This window comes from Myxocyprinus asiaticus, chromosome 25 (genome assembly GCF_019703515.2).
Source record: "Myxocyprinus asiaticus isolate MX2 ecotype Aquarium Trade chromosome 25, UBuf_Myxa_2, whole genome shotgun sequence".
Lineage (NCBI taxonomy): Eukaryota > Metazoa > Chordata > Actinopteri > Cypriniformes > Catostomidae > Myxocyprinus > Myxocyprinus asiaticus.
The window spans coordinates 88,191-105,000 of NC_059368.1; positions in this window are offsets into that span (position 1 = coordinate 88,191).

A 16,810-nucleotide genomic window follows, 5' to 3' on the forward strand; every position below is an offset into this window, starting at 1 on the left:
GAAGAATTAAAACAGCCCGCAGTGAAATCTTTAATACACAAGAACTTGCAGTAAAATAATAAATCACTTAATAGCTTGCTTAAAATCATGAACCAAAACATTCGAGCCGAGGTTGCAGTGAAATCATGGAGAATTACTCTGAAATAAGCTTGCGCATAAATCAAGAAATTAGCTTGAAGTGAATGTATTAAGAGCTTTCAATTAACCCATTTAAAAAAAAAAAAGTCTCCAGTAAAATAATGAATTAGAACTCCAGATTACAGCTTGTGAAAGAGTTTGTGAAATAAAAGCAAGAGCTTTGAGGGATCCTGTAGTTAAAATAAGAACTTGCAGCAGAGCAATTGTAACCGGTCCAGCTCAACCTGCTCCAAAAGAGAGTCGAACCAGCAGCGCTGGTACATTAACGAGGAAGCTAAAGCCTCGTTTCAGTCACTAGTGCACCTCTTGAGGCCAGGGGAGTGAGGTTTACACATGCTGCAAAGCCATCACATACCAACTGGCTCCCATTACTTAACCATGAATAAAAATAGCTTGTGAAAACCTAATCCCAAGTTCAAAGAACGGCTCACAGTGGAATCATGAGCATGCAGTAAAACCAATTTAAAAGACTCGTAGTATAAATCATGAATTAAAAGCCCTTTGTGAAACTATGAATTAAAACAAGAGCTCACAGTGAAATTTACACAAATCACCTGTCATCGAAAATTTCACTGTGAAAAAGTAAAACAAATTTTGCACTGAAATTAAAAACTGAAACAAGAGCTTGCAGTGACAGCATGAATTAAACCAAAGATAGTTGTAAAATCAGGAATTATAACGAGAACTTGCCAAAAAAAACACCCACACCACAAGCTTGCTGCAACCTCATGAATGAACACAACCAGAGCTTGCTGCAAAATGATTTAGAACACGAACATGCTGCAAAATCATGAATTAGAACAAGAGCTTTTTGAAAGTCATGAATTTACATTAGAAGTTGTTCCATGTAAATAAACCTTTCAACACGGAGCTGAATATTCGTGGAATATGAACAAAAAGGTGTGATCAGACAATAAAGCCAACTTAAAATCAACCATGAGGGACCACAGTGGAAAAATAAAATGCAAGAACAAAAACAGATGGCATGTTTTCTGTTGAAAAGAGCAGTTTCAATGCAAAGAAAAGGAGCGATTGTATGAATTTGGCAAAACACCATTTAGCATTTAGATACTCAAGTTGCAAGTAATTGACCCAAAACTTCCAGGTTTTCCCAGAGACTGGTTTTAACAAACAAACAAACAAATATATATAGGCATTTTACCTAAAATGTCATTCACATTCACATGTGAGGTCCTCACCAGTTTAAAAAAAGTTCATTGGTTTAACATAGGACATATTAGCTGCAGGACTAACTGGTTTCCCCCCAGCAGAGCCTGGTTTCTCCAGAGGCTATTTTTCTCCATGATCTACATCATTGATCTTCTGGAGTTTTGTATTCCTTGCTACAGTGGCCTTTGGCTTGCTCACTGGGGGCCTAAAGAATTGTCTGTAGACATGATTCAGTAGTGTTATTCATTTAAACCACACAATGAAAAGACATGACAGCTTAATTTTCTGTTAAGCAGCTTTGAAACCATGCGTGGTGTCGCACGCTACACAAGACAAATGAATGTTTGTACTCTTGAAAAAATGACAGTGAAAAGTGTAGTTATACAAATCATAAATACACTCCATTCAAACATTAGGGTAAATATAAATTAGATCCACATTATGGGATACGAGTCCACGTGGTAATCAACTAAACCACAAGATGGTGCCAGAAGGCTGCATATGGAGGTAGATGCTGCAATAAATATTTGCAAGTTGAAATTTGCACTCACAGCCCAGTTGTGAAAACTATATAAAATATATAGCCTAAACACAGTGGCTTGGAAAAGTATTCAGACCCTTAAGCAATTCTCACATTTTAAATAAGTCTATCGAATTTTTGTTTTGTCATACATTCTGAAAACAATGTCACCTTAAAGTTGATAATTAATAACCTGAATAAACTTTTCAAAAAATATTAAACTCTGCTCCATAAGCTTTTACACAACTGAAAAATAAAATGCCCTTATGGCAACACAATCACCCAACAATTGGCCTCAACTTGAAAGACATTTTCAAATGGAAAACAAAAAGGTCTGTTAGTGTAAAGGTTTGTCATTGCTCAGGGTGCAGATCTGAGGGACAGCGGTGACACAGGAAGAGTGGGGGGGGGGGGGGTACTCAAACTGCATCAGTTTAGAAAATACAAAGTATTCAATAAGTATTGAAATGTCCATGAGCGCATCTGGTACACAAACAATTCCACAGGTGCTCCAGATCAGGGACAGGGCGTTGAGAAACAAATAGTGGAAACAAAAATTCACATCTAGGCACTCTTGTGGGGGTTTTAAGTTAGAAGCATTTGTGAGGGCTACATATTATAACAGCACCGACACATATCAGCCCAAACAGGCCTTCATCAGGGTGTCACAAAATGAAAGACACAGGAAGTGACTTCATCTTCCCATAGTGCTCCATGCATACTGGCCATTAGAGGCCTAAAGTTGTATGACACCAACATCAACTTAAGTGAAACAATATACAAAATAAATATGTACACGGTCAGAAAAAAAAAAGAAATTGTTGGATCAATTATCCAAGAGTGGAGGCAACGGATTACACAACCCAGACACTGCAGAGAAAAGATCGGCCCTTAAAACTCAGACCAAGCTTTGATATTTGTGAGGGAACCTCAGAAGAGAATTAAACCAGCAATTCGGCCACCTACTGCCACAAAAAAAAAAAAATCTTGTTTTATATTTAGTGATGTATTTTGGGTGTGCGCACATGTGTCCGTGTCTCACGATTAAGTGCAACTGCTGTAATATACATCTCCATGTCAAATACATCCATAAACACTTCTGATGTGGCCCAGTAAGACAGTGTAAACATACACAGTGTACACATTACACAAATTATAGGCAGACATGTAATACACTATATAAACAAACATTTCGCACAGTAAACAAGATGCACATGTATTTGTAAGGGTGCAGTAGGTTTTCATAATGCTGCAAACTCAGTTTTCCACCCTGTTACTTTGTACTCAAGTACAGAGATTTGTGATTAAGGCATGTATACACCGCTGGTTCCACAAACTCTTATTTTTTAGGACAACAGACATAGTTTTATAATCAAATCTTTCTGTGAAATGCAAACTTCCATATAGAACCCTGTAAACTCTACTTCAGATACACACAAAAAGAAAATTATGAAGTACTTATAAACATTAAGAGATTTTAGAAAATTCATTAGTAAACCACAGTAAATTAATTTTTGGAACAACTTACCCACCACTTCTTTCAGGCTCTAATGCTGCAATTTCAAATGTTCCCACCCAAAAGGGTACAGCTGTGACTGAGTGCTTATAAATGATGCTGTGACAGAGCAGGGCTGCAATTGATCAGGATGACGGGAGCAATTAAGTCCTGACCATTCACAAAAGCTGAAACAAATCGATGATCCTCCAATACAGAAGAAGAAGAAGACGCTCCACCAAACAAAACAGACTTTTGGAAATTTGAACCTGAAAGGTGACTCGATGACGTCACACAACAGTGCCATTGTCGTTCAGTGCAAGATAAATAAAAGATTTACATTATAGATTGATTATTAAAGTAATTAATGAATTTAGAAAATAACTATTATTTACTCCCTCCACTGTTTAAAGTGCATGTGATGATCCTCACAAAATAAGGTATTTATGCTTTTATTTTTATTGACTGAATGCAAAACCAAAAACGTGCATGCTGCAAGTAGGATGTGGGAAATTCCGACTCGGCATCATAAAGGCATTCCATTGCCCGATGCTCTGAAGATGACATTTAAACAAACAAAACTGCAATGTTCCAAACGCTTAGCAGGTGTTCGATTGTCACCTAAGACATCTCAACCAAGTTGATAAATGATGTTGCAACGTTAGCATTTGTTGCACAGTGTACGATTAAAAAGAGACAGTAAATGTACCACATCTTGAGCACCTATCTCTGCAAACGTTTACTTAACTGTTTTTTTATCATTTAATGTTGAAACTGTGACTCATTGATGGGTCATTTAATAAAAGTCAGTGTTTTCTGATTAACATTTTTTTATTGATTCACATAGATAACAAAGAAAAGCAAAACAAATATACACAGAATCAACATTTCAAATCTCCTCCCAATATTATATCATGAGGGGTGCCAGCGGCTTGCATCATCCCTTCGAGATCTATAAAAAAGCCCTGATCATCAAAATTAGCCAAAATAAAGCTCTGCCCCTGAATTTCTGCTAAAACAATAATGACTCTTCCTAATTTATCTTTAATCTGTTTGAGACATTTGAATTGTAGATGTTTATTTATCAGTGTAATGACTCCCCTACTCTTACTTGAGCCAGCACTAAAGAAAACATGTTCACCCCATATCTTCCCAAATTTTTCTGCTTCCTGCAGGGAAAGATTCTTGAAGAAACACTATATCATATTTCTTACGCTTAAGAAGAGAAATAACCTTCCTTCTTTTTATGGGGTGCCCCAACCCATTCACATTCCACATGGGGAGAGACAATCCACTCATATAGATCAAGATGGCACCGAGTATGGCTGCTGCGTTGCGAGCTCCGACACAACACTGCAGTTTTTTGTTTGTTTTATTCACAATTCTATGTTTTTTGTCTTGGATGTTGACTACCTTATTGTCTATGACAGACAAACACTTTTGGACATTGGTTCTGCAATAGCACACCGAAAACTGGACTTTAAATACCTCAATGCCAACCTGCTGTTTACAAACACTCCAGCGGAGCCCTTTGTCTGGGCAGCCCAGCCGCAGAAAAACAGAAGGAAAAGGGGAAATAGAGCTGGGGACTGCTGCATTATGTGCCTAACGGAAACTTGGATGTCTGCAGAGATTCCAGACTCAGCCATTGAACCCACGGAACTGTACGGGATTATAAGCAAGCAGGAAACCGCGCACTCTGAGGCCGCATTCATTGTGACCGGGGACTTTAACAAAGCCAATTTTAAATCAATTGCACCAAAATACCACCAACACATTAGTTTCAACACATGAGGGGACCGGGTTTTGGACCATTGCTACTCTCCCTTCCGGGATGGCTACAAATCCCTTCCCCGCCCACAATTTGGCAAATCGTTTTGGGCCGCTTACAGGCAGAAACTGAAACAGGAAGCACCCACCCTCAGAACGATCCAGTGCTTGTTGGACCAATCAGATTCCATGCTACAAGACTGTTTTGATCACATGGACTGGGAGATGTTCCGGTCCGCCTCTGAAGACGACATCGAGCTTTACACTGATAGCATAACGTGTTTCATCAGAAAGTGCGTAGAGAATGTTGTTCTGACCAAAACAATACGGATCTACCCGAACCAGAAGCCATGGATAAATAGCGATGTTCGGGCAGCATTTGATGCGTGGACCTCCGCTTTTAATTCCGGGAATACAGAGATATCCTTAATGAAAACCTGGTGCAGAGCGCTCAGGACCTCAGACTGGGTCAAAGGTTCACCTTCCACCTTTTTTTTTTTAAGCCCGGACTTGAACCCAATCGAACATCTCTGGAGAGACCTGAAAATGGCTGTCCATCGATTGTCCCCATCCAACCTGACAGAGCTTAAGAGGATCTGCAGAGAAGAATGATAGAAAATCCCCAAATCCAGGTGTGCAAAGCTCGTCGCATCATACCCAAAAAGACTTGAGGCTGTAATCACTGCTAAAGCTGCTTCAACTAAGTACTGAGTTAAGGGTCTGAATACTTACTGTATTTCAATGTGATATTTCAGTTTTTTCTTTTTAATACATTTGCAAAGTTATCAAAAATCTGGTTTTTACTTTATCATTATGGGGCATAGAGTGTAGACTGATGTGGATTAGACTGATTATTTAAAGCATTTTAGCATAAGACTGCAACATAACATAGTGTGAAAAATATGAATTCTGAATGCACTGTATAGTACAGCTGATTATTTTATTGGGAAAATACCACATACACAAGAAAAATAATTGTTTTGTTATAAACCAAATATCTTTCATTTTATAAATTAATTTGAGTCATATAAACCTTTCGGGGGGGGGGGGGCACTGAAAATATGTCATGTTTTAAAGGAACTGCACTTTATGTAAAAGTATTTTGTCTGGCAATGTTAATTACATTATTACTGTTGTATGTACAAATCCCCTTATCTTCATATGGCATTGAGTGGATAATGAAAAAAAAAGGCTGAACATTTATGCACGAGTTTCCAAGTTGTAAGTCAGACTTAAAGTGGTGTTCTAGGGCTGTCAATTGAGCAGAGAATCTAAATTCGAATTTTTACCTTAAATATTTTCAAAATTCTATTAACATTTGAATTTTAAAGTCGTCTGATTTTTAAATTGATGTTGTTTCCTTAGTCCACAAGAGGGCGCAATAAATACATAAACCATACAGCACCATTATATTATTGCAAAAAAAAAAACATTCCTGGCTGTTAAAAAAGAGCATTTAATTTTCAACTAATGTGCATAAAATAAATAAATACAAAGTTTAAAGTCTAAAGTAAAATGAGTGGGGGGGGGGGATGCTCTTCAATAGGCAGTCCACATAGTGTTACACTTGCACTGATGCAACAGTATACTACATTGTGTTTTATTCAGTACAGTTGTATGTAGGGTAGCAGTATTCTCAGATCGCAGTGGTATTTGGCTAAACTTGGTGGTGAAGTGGCTCAAACTATGAGCACAGGCCAGGGGCTGTTCAATCAGACGAAACGCAACAGACTGGAACGGATGCGAGGATCTCGAGACACACATTTCCAAGTTGAACATCTTTCCTGACAAAGCATTTAAAAAACTCATTGCTTAATCTGAGAAATGCTTATAAGAGAGCAAGATGCAACAGCAAAGTACCCCCACCTACTGTAAGGGGCAGTTCACAACGAACGCTTTTGCATCCATCCATTTGATTTTCTATGTAAAGATGGGCTAGACAAATCTCTTTGTTTCTCTTTGTTTTTGTTTATTCAGAGTCTCATGCAGGGGCGCTGTTTTTTAGATGCTGTTTCTAATTAAAAAGCATGCTTTCTGTTAAACTGTATTTGTTGCACTGTGTATAGCCTTTTTTAGTGCAAGAATGTGATCGATCTGATGGCTTCGTCAGTTCTTGGCACACATCCAAAATTCGAATGCACAGTTTTAGTATTTGACTCTGCATTTTTTTTTTTCTTAAATTTGATGAATATTCAAATTTTAATTTTGTCAGCCCTATGGCGTCCCATTGTACTTTTCCTAATAGGAAGTTGGAAATTCCAGCTTCCCGAGTTGAATGGACAGCTTTTCACAGAGATTTTCTCTGTCAGCAAGGCATTAAGCCCTGTACACACATGCAGCGACTTCCAGCAACAAAGCGACCTCATCTCATTCATTGTCAATGAGAGCTGGCGACTTCCGGCCACACGAGCAACAGCGACCTCTGGCGACTAGATGGGGGTGTGGCGAGCAACACGACAAAGTTGAGAAAAGTTTAACTTGATGCAAATGAGGAGCGACTTTTGGGAGCGACAGCGGTGTTCAGTGGAGCTCATGTCACCCCTCTTCTTTGAGGTAATGGAGTCGAGTGCAGGTGGAGGTGTTTTTGAAGTGTCATCAGGAAACTCTGAGGTTGGATGATATTACAACCGATGCAGTTTATATTTTTTTGTGTCAACGAGCATGTAAGTGAGGTTTTGTGGTAAATCCCACATTCTGAGCTGAATTTATGAGCAGAAGAAAAGTTAAACAAGCTCCCGTCGCCACTGTGTCAGTGCTCACACCCGAGTTAAAAATGGAGCCTGTTCAAAGTGCACGTGCCATCGACAGTACCTTGTCGTCTGTGGACTTGAGTGCAGAGGAAATGAACAACTGGTTTGATTCACACCCCAATTTGTGTGATGTCCTTGCTACTCCTCTACCTGATACTCCCTTGAAGCCCCATCCGAAAAAAGCCAAACGAGAAAATAGGGAGAGCGGCGATACATCTGCTGAAATTTTAGCTGCTATCCGTGAACTTTCCGGCAAGTATGATGAGATGTTTAAAAACATTTAAACAATTGATGCGACAACTGCCGTTACAGCAAAGCAAATTGAGAATTTGTCTTGTATCATACATCAGCTTGTTACTAAGGTGATGACGCACAAGGAGGCGTAGAAAGTCGTGTCTGCTGAGATCCAGGACCTAAAAAAGGTGAATAAAACCCTAAAAGAGGAGGTAGGAGACTGTAAGCGGTACAGGTGGAGGTGGACACTGAAGCTGCATGGGGTGAAGGAGAAGGACGTGAAGATGTCCGAGGTGTAGTAATTGATGTCCTTAGCAACGTGGTTCCTGGCATCAGTGAAAGAATGGAGGAGGTAGTGGATATCGGCCAACATCTTGGCCCGACAAGAAAGGATGGTTCACACAGATCCATAATTATCCTGTTTGCTCTCCGTCGTCTCCGCAGTGTTGTCTGGTTAGCTGCTAGAGTTTGTAGGTTTCTTTCTGACAACAAGTTGCGACTCACAGAGGCCTTATCCCCAGATGACAGGGCTGCAAGAGAAAAACTTTGGCTCTTAGTCAAGAAAGCCAGGGATGAGGGAAGGAAATCCTCTTTCCGGGGATCATTTGCCCTAATGTTGGGAAAAGATTTGACTGCTCTGGTGTGAAATAGTGTGATTTTGCATCCATCTTTCTGCTTCTCCTCTCTGTGTTCAACTGTACTCAGATACTTTATATTTGATCAGTCCAGTATATAATTGCCTTTTATTTGCCCGTAGACTGTTCTTATAAATGGGCCAGCTACAGTGTGTAGTGCCAAACTTGGCCATGAAATTTTGAATTTTAGTTATTTATTGATGGCTTTTCAGAACATTTCGCCAGTTCTGTTAAATGTTTCTATAATGACAGATATTTTGTTATATTTAAAGATAGTTATTTAGATTCAAGATTGTGATCCATTGACCATTTTGCTCAGTGTTTGTGGTTTCTTTTGGTTGTATATCATTCCTCTTTCTAAGGTAGCGCTTACTTACAGTTTTTCCAGTTGTTGGTAATCTATAATTTTGTTTATTTTTTTCTCTCTCTCTCAAGTTATGGACTTTAGGTTTAGTTCGTTCTCTGTTATGTCTTTAAATGTAAGGGGTATGTGTGATGTGGTAAAGAGGAAAGCTATTTTTTATTTTTTATTTTGTAAGCACTGTGAAACTGATTACATTTTTCTTCAGGAAACACATTCTTGTGATTTGGATGTTACATTTAGGAAAAGTCAATGGGGCAATCCAATTTACTGTAGCCATGGCTCTAATCACTCCGCTGAGGTTATGCCTTCAAATGAAGGTAGATGTATCATTATGTCGCTTAAGCAAATAATTACATTTGTATTATTTGTAATGTATATGGCTATAATTCCCGTTCTGCTAACAAAACACTTTTTTCTCAAATTACTTCCAAACTGAAGGAAGTACAGTATAAATACCCAGTTCTTTTGTAATTTTAGGTGGTGATTTGAATGAATGTTTTAGATGGATTTCCCCCCAGGATCAATAAAGGTCTGCATAATAATAATAATAATAATGTCTTCTCAGTATGTTCTGATCTCTCTCTCACAGATTCGTGGCGCTTTTTTCATCCTGACACACAGGACTTCACTTGGTCTAATAGTAAAATTCAGAATTGACCTCTTTTTTAGTTTCTTCCTCAGCTCTTCGATTTTTTAAAGATGTATCTCATTCGTTTGCCCCCTTTCGGATCATAATGTCATGTGTATTTTGTTGATTCATGTTTTTCATGTCTTTTATTTTGAAACGTTTAATTCCTGTTTCATGTCATGTGGTTCCCTTGTCATGTAATTTCATGTTTCCCTCCAGGTTCATGTGTCTTGTTTTCATTGGTTCATTGTCTTATCTTGTTATCAGTTCTGTCTGTTCATTGGTCATTATTGTCATGTGTTCTCCGTGTCTAGTATTTAAGCCCTCATGTTTTCCATTGTCAGGTATTGTGATTGTAACTTTGTTGGATAGTTCATGCTATGTCAAGTCAAGTTTATGTCAAGTCAAGTCAAGTCTAGTTTATGTTTTGTTCACGTGTGGATTTACGGGTTTTTTTGGATTTCACTACTGTAAATAAACTGCACCTGGGTTCCTACATCATCGTCTTTGTCATTGCCAGCAGCAGCAACGTTACACATAAACAAGTTATTTCAAAACTGGGTTGTACTGATGAAGGTCCAAGATTATGCAGTTATTGGAAATGTAATAACTGTCTCTTAAAGGATGACCTCTTCAAGAATAGCATAAAAGATTTGATTAATTACATATTTTCTGATCAAATTGATAATGGGTATAGAGAGAAATGGGAGTTTTTTAAATACAGGGCCAGACAAATTGCTATTAAGAGAAGTAAATACTTAAAAATAAAATGATAACTGAACTATTAAAAATAATAAATGCCTTATTGCTCCCGAAAGAATTAAGGGAGTTACATTTACAAATTAATCAAGCTTATTTAGATCTTGCTAGAGGTGCCTTTGTTAGATTTAGGACTAAATGTCTTGAGGAAGGAGAGACAAATTCTAGTTTCTTTTTTTTTTTTTTTTTTTTTGGAGAAAAGGAACAGTAAAAGAAATTCCTTGACTGCTCTTAACATTAATGGTGTCAATTGCACAGACCCTAAATTAATATCCAATTTTGTTACAGCCTTTATAAGAATCTTTATACATCTCTATTTGATAAACATTATTGCGAGAATTTCATTAAGAAGATTCAAAGTCATGTTCCTGTTATTGATAATGACTTCAAAGCTTCCTGTGATTCTAGTTTGACAATTAATGAAAGTCGTACAGCTCTTTATTCTATGAAGAAACGGAAATCTCCAGGTATCAATTGATTATCTATTGAGTTTTATACACATTTTTGGGAGTTAATTAAAAATCCTTTACTTTGTATGTATAATGAATGTATTAATCTGAAGGAAATGACAACATCAGTGAAACAGGGTGTTATTTCCCTTATTCCTAAACTGGATAAAGATATTCTATTAATAGATAATTGCCGTCCAATTACGCTCCTGGCCATCGATTATAAAATCTTGGCCTTTAGTATTTGCTAACAGATTAAAGGTCAAACTCAGTCACTTGGTTGCAGAGACTCAATCTGGTTTTGTAAAAGGTAGGCACATTAGTAATACCATAAGACTTATCTTAGATCTATTAGACCACTGATTTTGTGCATTCTAAGGCTATTATTCTTTTCTTAGATTTTTATAAAGCTTTTGACACCATTGAGCATGGATTTCTTTTGCAGACTCTCAAATTATTTGGTTTTGGTGATACTTTTGTTAGTATTATTGAAATGTTTTATATGGAAATTAACAGCTCTGTCTTAATTAGCTTCAATACTTCTCAGAGATGTTTTATTAACCGAGGTGTCAGACAGGGTTGCCCGATCTCGCCCTTTTTATTTCTTTTAGTGACTGAGCTATTATCATTACATATTATTCACGAACATAACTTGAAAGGCATTTCTATTTTTGAAAGGGAAATTAAAATCTCCCAGTTGGCTGATGACACCGCTCTTTTCTTAAAAGGTAAGGGTCAGCTGTCCAAAGCAATTAATTTAATTGAGCAGTTTTCATGTGCTTCGGGGTTGAAACTGAATATGTCCGAGTGTGAGATAATGCCACTGCATAAAAGTGACGATTCTTTAATTGGAAGTATTTCAGTGAAAGACACGTAAATTATTTGAGTATTTATTTAACAAGCAATATAACAGCTAGACAACAGCTTAATTTTTCTGGCAGGGTAAATAAAAAACAAAGCATTTTTAACCTTTGGCTCCAAATAGACATTTCCCTGTATGGTAGAGTCCTTTTATCCAAAGCCGAAGGATGATACTGTAAACACATTTAAGATTAATTGGCTTAAAAGGTGTTTAATAAATACCAATTCTATATGTTTTTTTTTTTTTTTATCCCTAATTATATCTTTAACAAAATAGGTGTCCTTTCCTTTGTATTAAAATGTAATTATTTACCTAATAAGCTGCCAGTGGTGTTATCTAAATTTCATCAGCAGGCTCTTCTTTCCTGGAAGTTATGTCACCACATAAGACTCTTTTGTGGAATAACTCGGATATAACTATTAGGAATAAATCTCTCTTTTTTACAGCATGGTTTAATAGGAATATAAATGGAATCTTATCAGTTTTTGATAAATCTGGCTTCTCTTATGAGCATTTTATGTCTGTTTATGACTTCCACATACCTTTTAAAGAACATAATGCTGTGCTCAGAGCCATTGCTGAGTCCAGAGTCACTTAATGTTTGGTAAGGGAGACACGAAAGAGTCTGCTTTGATATTAGAATAAGCATATTCAACAAGAAGTGTAATTATAAGCATATTCTACATATTTTCCAACATAGAAACCATACTGTCCCTAAAGGTAAATTTCATTGGGCATCCTTTATTGAGTGTACAGAGTGGAAAAAAACATGGTTGCTACCTCATAAGTACTGCATCCCCAATAAGATCATTTTAAGATTTTGCATTAAATATATCCTGTGAATCTTACCGTATCCAAATATACAGATGTTGACAGCACCTGCTCATTTTGTGGATGTGAGGATGAAAACTTTTGGTATGATTTATATTCTCATACAGTTAAGCCCCCTGATACTACCAAATCCTTTCTTTTAAAAGATATTATTTGCTACTATAGCTAATTATTTTGCTATTTTGTATGGAAAGTTTCTCATCCATAAGCAAAAATGTTCTAACTTGCAGCCTACTCTCTCACATTTGTAATAGAAATTGATGCATTTCTCAAATCTCTTCAACTGACTAAAAACAGAAAAGCAACAAATTCATGAAGCACTATGAGAAATGTTTTTGCAATACTTCTGATGATGTGTAATGTTTTCTTCTGTATGTATATTATTTATTTTCATTTATATATATATATATATTTTTTTTTTTATTTATTTATTAATTATTTGTTTTGTTTGATTTTTGGGTATGTCTGTATTTTGTTTCGTGTTCCCTTACTTGATTACTGTTAAATTCCGAACAAGTGCTCACTACTTTTTCCTGTAGTTGTTTATACAATTTATTGTTGTTCAATAAAAAAAATAAAAATAAAAAAAAGTAGAGTGTACGCAAGACAGAGATGTTTCTGTGAGCGATTTCACTGTTCTATATGATTCGTCTGTAACCGCATACATGGATATAATAATAAATGATGCGTGGAGAAGAAACTGTCGGGAGTCTGAGTGAGTTTGATTCGTACATTGATAGTTTGATCATCTTATCAATGATATGATGTAATATGCACCGCTGCAGTTCATATAAAACACACTCCCCTGCAGAATGTTCATTTTTAGGAACCAAAAAAATGGATTTCATATTAAATTAGAATTAAATCATAGTTTTACTAGCAAAATGCCACATCTGTGATCATATATTCAAAAGACATGGCAAGACGTGCAGTCCACCAATAACATTAGAGTGACATCATAGTATGTGTATCTATATTGTGTGTATTGTATACTGTACAGTGTATGTTATTATTTGTATATTGTTGAGTGTAATTATGTGTATATCAGATGTTTAAATTGTGTTGTGTTCATTTGATGTTATTGTAAATTGGTATATGTCTCATCACTGTCATGACTGCTATATTGATCAGAACTGCACCCAAGAATTTCACACACCATTGCACTTGTGTATATGGCTGTGTGACAATAAAGTGATTTGATTTGATTTGATAGTACAGAGACTAGCGACATCAAGTGATAAAGTCGTATGTGTGTACGGTGCTTTACTTTGATCATTTTTAAGGGGCAGGATAAATAGCGTAGAGACATTCAAAACACATTTGTGTAAAACATTTGTGCTAAACTGGGTTGCACAGATGAAGGTCCAAGATTATGCAGTTATTGGAAATTTAATAACTGTCTCTTAAAGGATGACCTCTTCAATAATAGCATAAAAGATTTGATTAATTACATATTTTCTGATCAAATTAATTAGTCGGTAATAGAAGAAAAAGCACAGAATTATTCATGTGTATTTCACTTGGGACTAAAATCCATGGCATGCATTCTGTGCTATGCATATGATCACAGATTTATGTTTTTATTCTAGGCAGATCTAGTTAACCCTTTGCAGCTTGGTTATTTTGGCAAATCAAAGCAATATTTTCCTTGCTAATATATTGCACTATTCATCTCAACAAACTACCTCACTCCAGCCACTCAAAACTGGGACAATCACGGTACGCCATAATTTATCTTACTCCATTGTTAAGAATGTTTGCACAATATTTTTAATGCTTTGTCTATTGTATGTATATACCATATACTCTGCACTTATTGTCCCTCATGTCTATTTAGTGTTTATAACATGATGCTGCCATGTAGATGTAAATATGTTTCTTTTTTATTTTATTTTTTATTTTCTCCTCTTTTTCTCCCCAATTTGTAACGGCCAATTCCCAAAGCGCTTTAAGTCCTCATGGTGGCGTAGTGACTCGCTTAAATCCGGGTGGTGGAGGATGACTCTCAGATGACTCCGCTTCTGAGACCGTCAATCCGCGCATCTTATCACGTGACTTGTTGAGCGCGTTACCGCGGAGACATAGCGCGTGTGGAGGCATCCACGCACAACTCACCACGCGCCCCACTGAGAGCGAGAACCACATTATAGCAACCACAAGGAGGTTACCCCAAGTGACTCTACCCTCCCTAGCAACCGGGCCAATTTGGTTGCTTAGGAGACCTGACTGGAGTCACTCAGCACACCCTGGATTCAAACTCGTGACTCCAGGTTTGACATCTGTGCTGTGTTACTCTGTTTCTCATTATACATTTATTAAAATTATTATTATTATTATTATTTTTATTATTATTATTATTATTATTTAGAAGCCAAAGATGAATCACAGAAAGCAGCAGTGATGTCATTCACAATGAATTTATCTGATCTATGTCAAAATTATAGGCACTCTGTAACTGATGTTAAGTTTTGAAAACAAAATTTTTATTTTTATAGAGCAGCAGGCTGGGCAACACCCAACACCTTTGCAAGGTTCTACAACCTCCGGGTGGAACCGGTTTCGTACCAGGTAGTGGCACACAACACAAGCGGATAAGCCCGGGATAGCCGGCCGGGTGTATCGCTTGCACATAGCGCCTTCCACCTCTTTTGAGCTGAAGACGTGCGCCATTAATTCCCAGTAGAGTTCACAAGTTTGTTCCCTGGTTGACTTCCTCCGAGCCCTGTGGCAGTCGAGTTTTTGGAGAGACCCGCTGCCAGCCCAGTACACGTGCTAATTAAGAGCACTGTTCTGGGGTAGGTGCTCTGCATGTGGCGGTTCCCTGTAAGGTAACCCCATGTGATGTATGTCTTCCGCTAATTCGCTTCCCTGTTGGCAAACTGCATCTTCCTTGGGCAGAGCCCCTCTGCCCCAGTCTCCATGTTTGTAGTAACTCCTCCCCCGTTGGGTAGGATCTACCTTGAGACTCTCCACTTGGTCGTCAAGACCATGTGACATATTTTTTCCACTTAAATATCCCCCCCCTCTTTGGGCGAGGTGTAGTCTCCGCTGTGTCCTCCCCTTGGGAGGGACACCCCCTGACTAGACCTGGCGGCCCAGTCGGATAATCCCGCTTCTTTTTTAAGGAGTGGAAAAAAAGAAAGGGAAAAGGCCACGACTTGGTTAGCCTGTCTCTATCTTTTGGGTAGTCGACTTGTCCCCAAAGGGCCGTTCGACATGTTGGGGGAGGTTACGTGTTGACCTGGTGCGCTGGCTACGAGGCACACAGTCACACACCGCCAGTTCACGTAACACAGTTCAGCCAGTTGTGGCATTTTGTATAGGGACCCCTAGTGTCACTACATCGACACAACGTCGAGTGAGTGACAGATAGGGAACATCCTGGTTACTTTCATAACCCCCGTTCCCTGATGGAGGGAACGAGACATTGTGTCCCTCCTGCCACAACGCTGAACTACCCGCTGAAATGGACGGAACTTGTCTCGGCTCCTCAGCATAAAACCTAAATGAGTGGTTGCATACCAGCTCCTTTTATACCCGTATGTCCGGGGGAGTGGCATGCAAATACCACTCGCCACTTTTCATTGGCCTTTTATCAAAGACCAGAGGTGTCTCAGGCTCCCAAGAGTGACCCCCTAGTGTCACTACATCGACACAACGTCTCATTCCCTCCATCAGGAAACGGAGGTTTCGCAAGTAACCATGACATTTTTCTGCACATAAGGCTTACTGATTGCAAAAGATAATTGTGAATACTGGGAAGGGTTTTGTTGTGGCAGTAGACAGCAAAGTATTTGGTGATGTTTATTATAGATTGGTATATGTCTCATCACTATCATGACTGCTATGTTGCTCGGAACTGCACCCAAGAATTTCACACACTATTCCACTTGTGTACATGGTTGAGTGACAATAAAGTGATTTGATTTTGGTTTGATTTGATGTGGTGTAGTGGCTACAGCTTTAGGTTGGTTACCAGATGGTTTCTAGTTGAATATTCACAAGGATTGAGCCATTAGCTGCTTCAGAACATTATGGAACATTCTCTCTTTCCAAGACACAGAAAAGTTCTTTCATTCATAACTTCATGACTTGATTATTGTAATTTTTGGCACTTTTTCTGTATGCTCCAATATTTAAATAAATAAACTGCAGCTAGTTTAAAACACAGTAGCTAGACTTGCAGCCAAGTCCAGGAAATATAA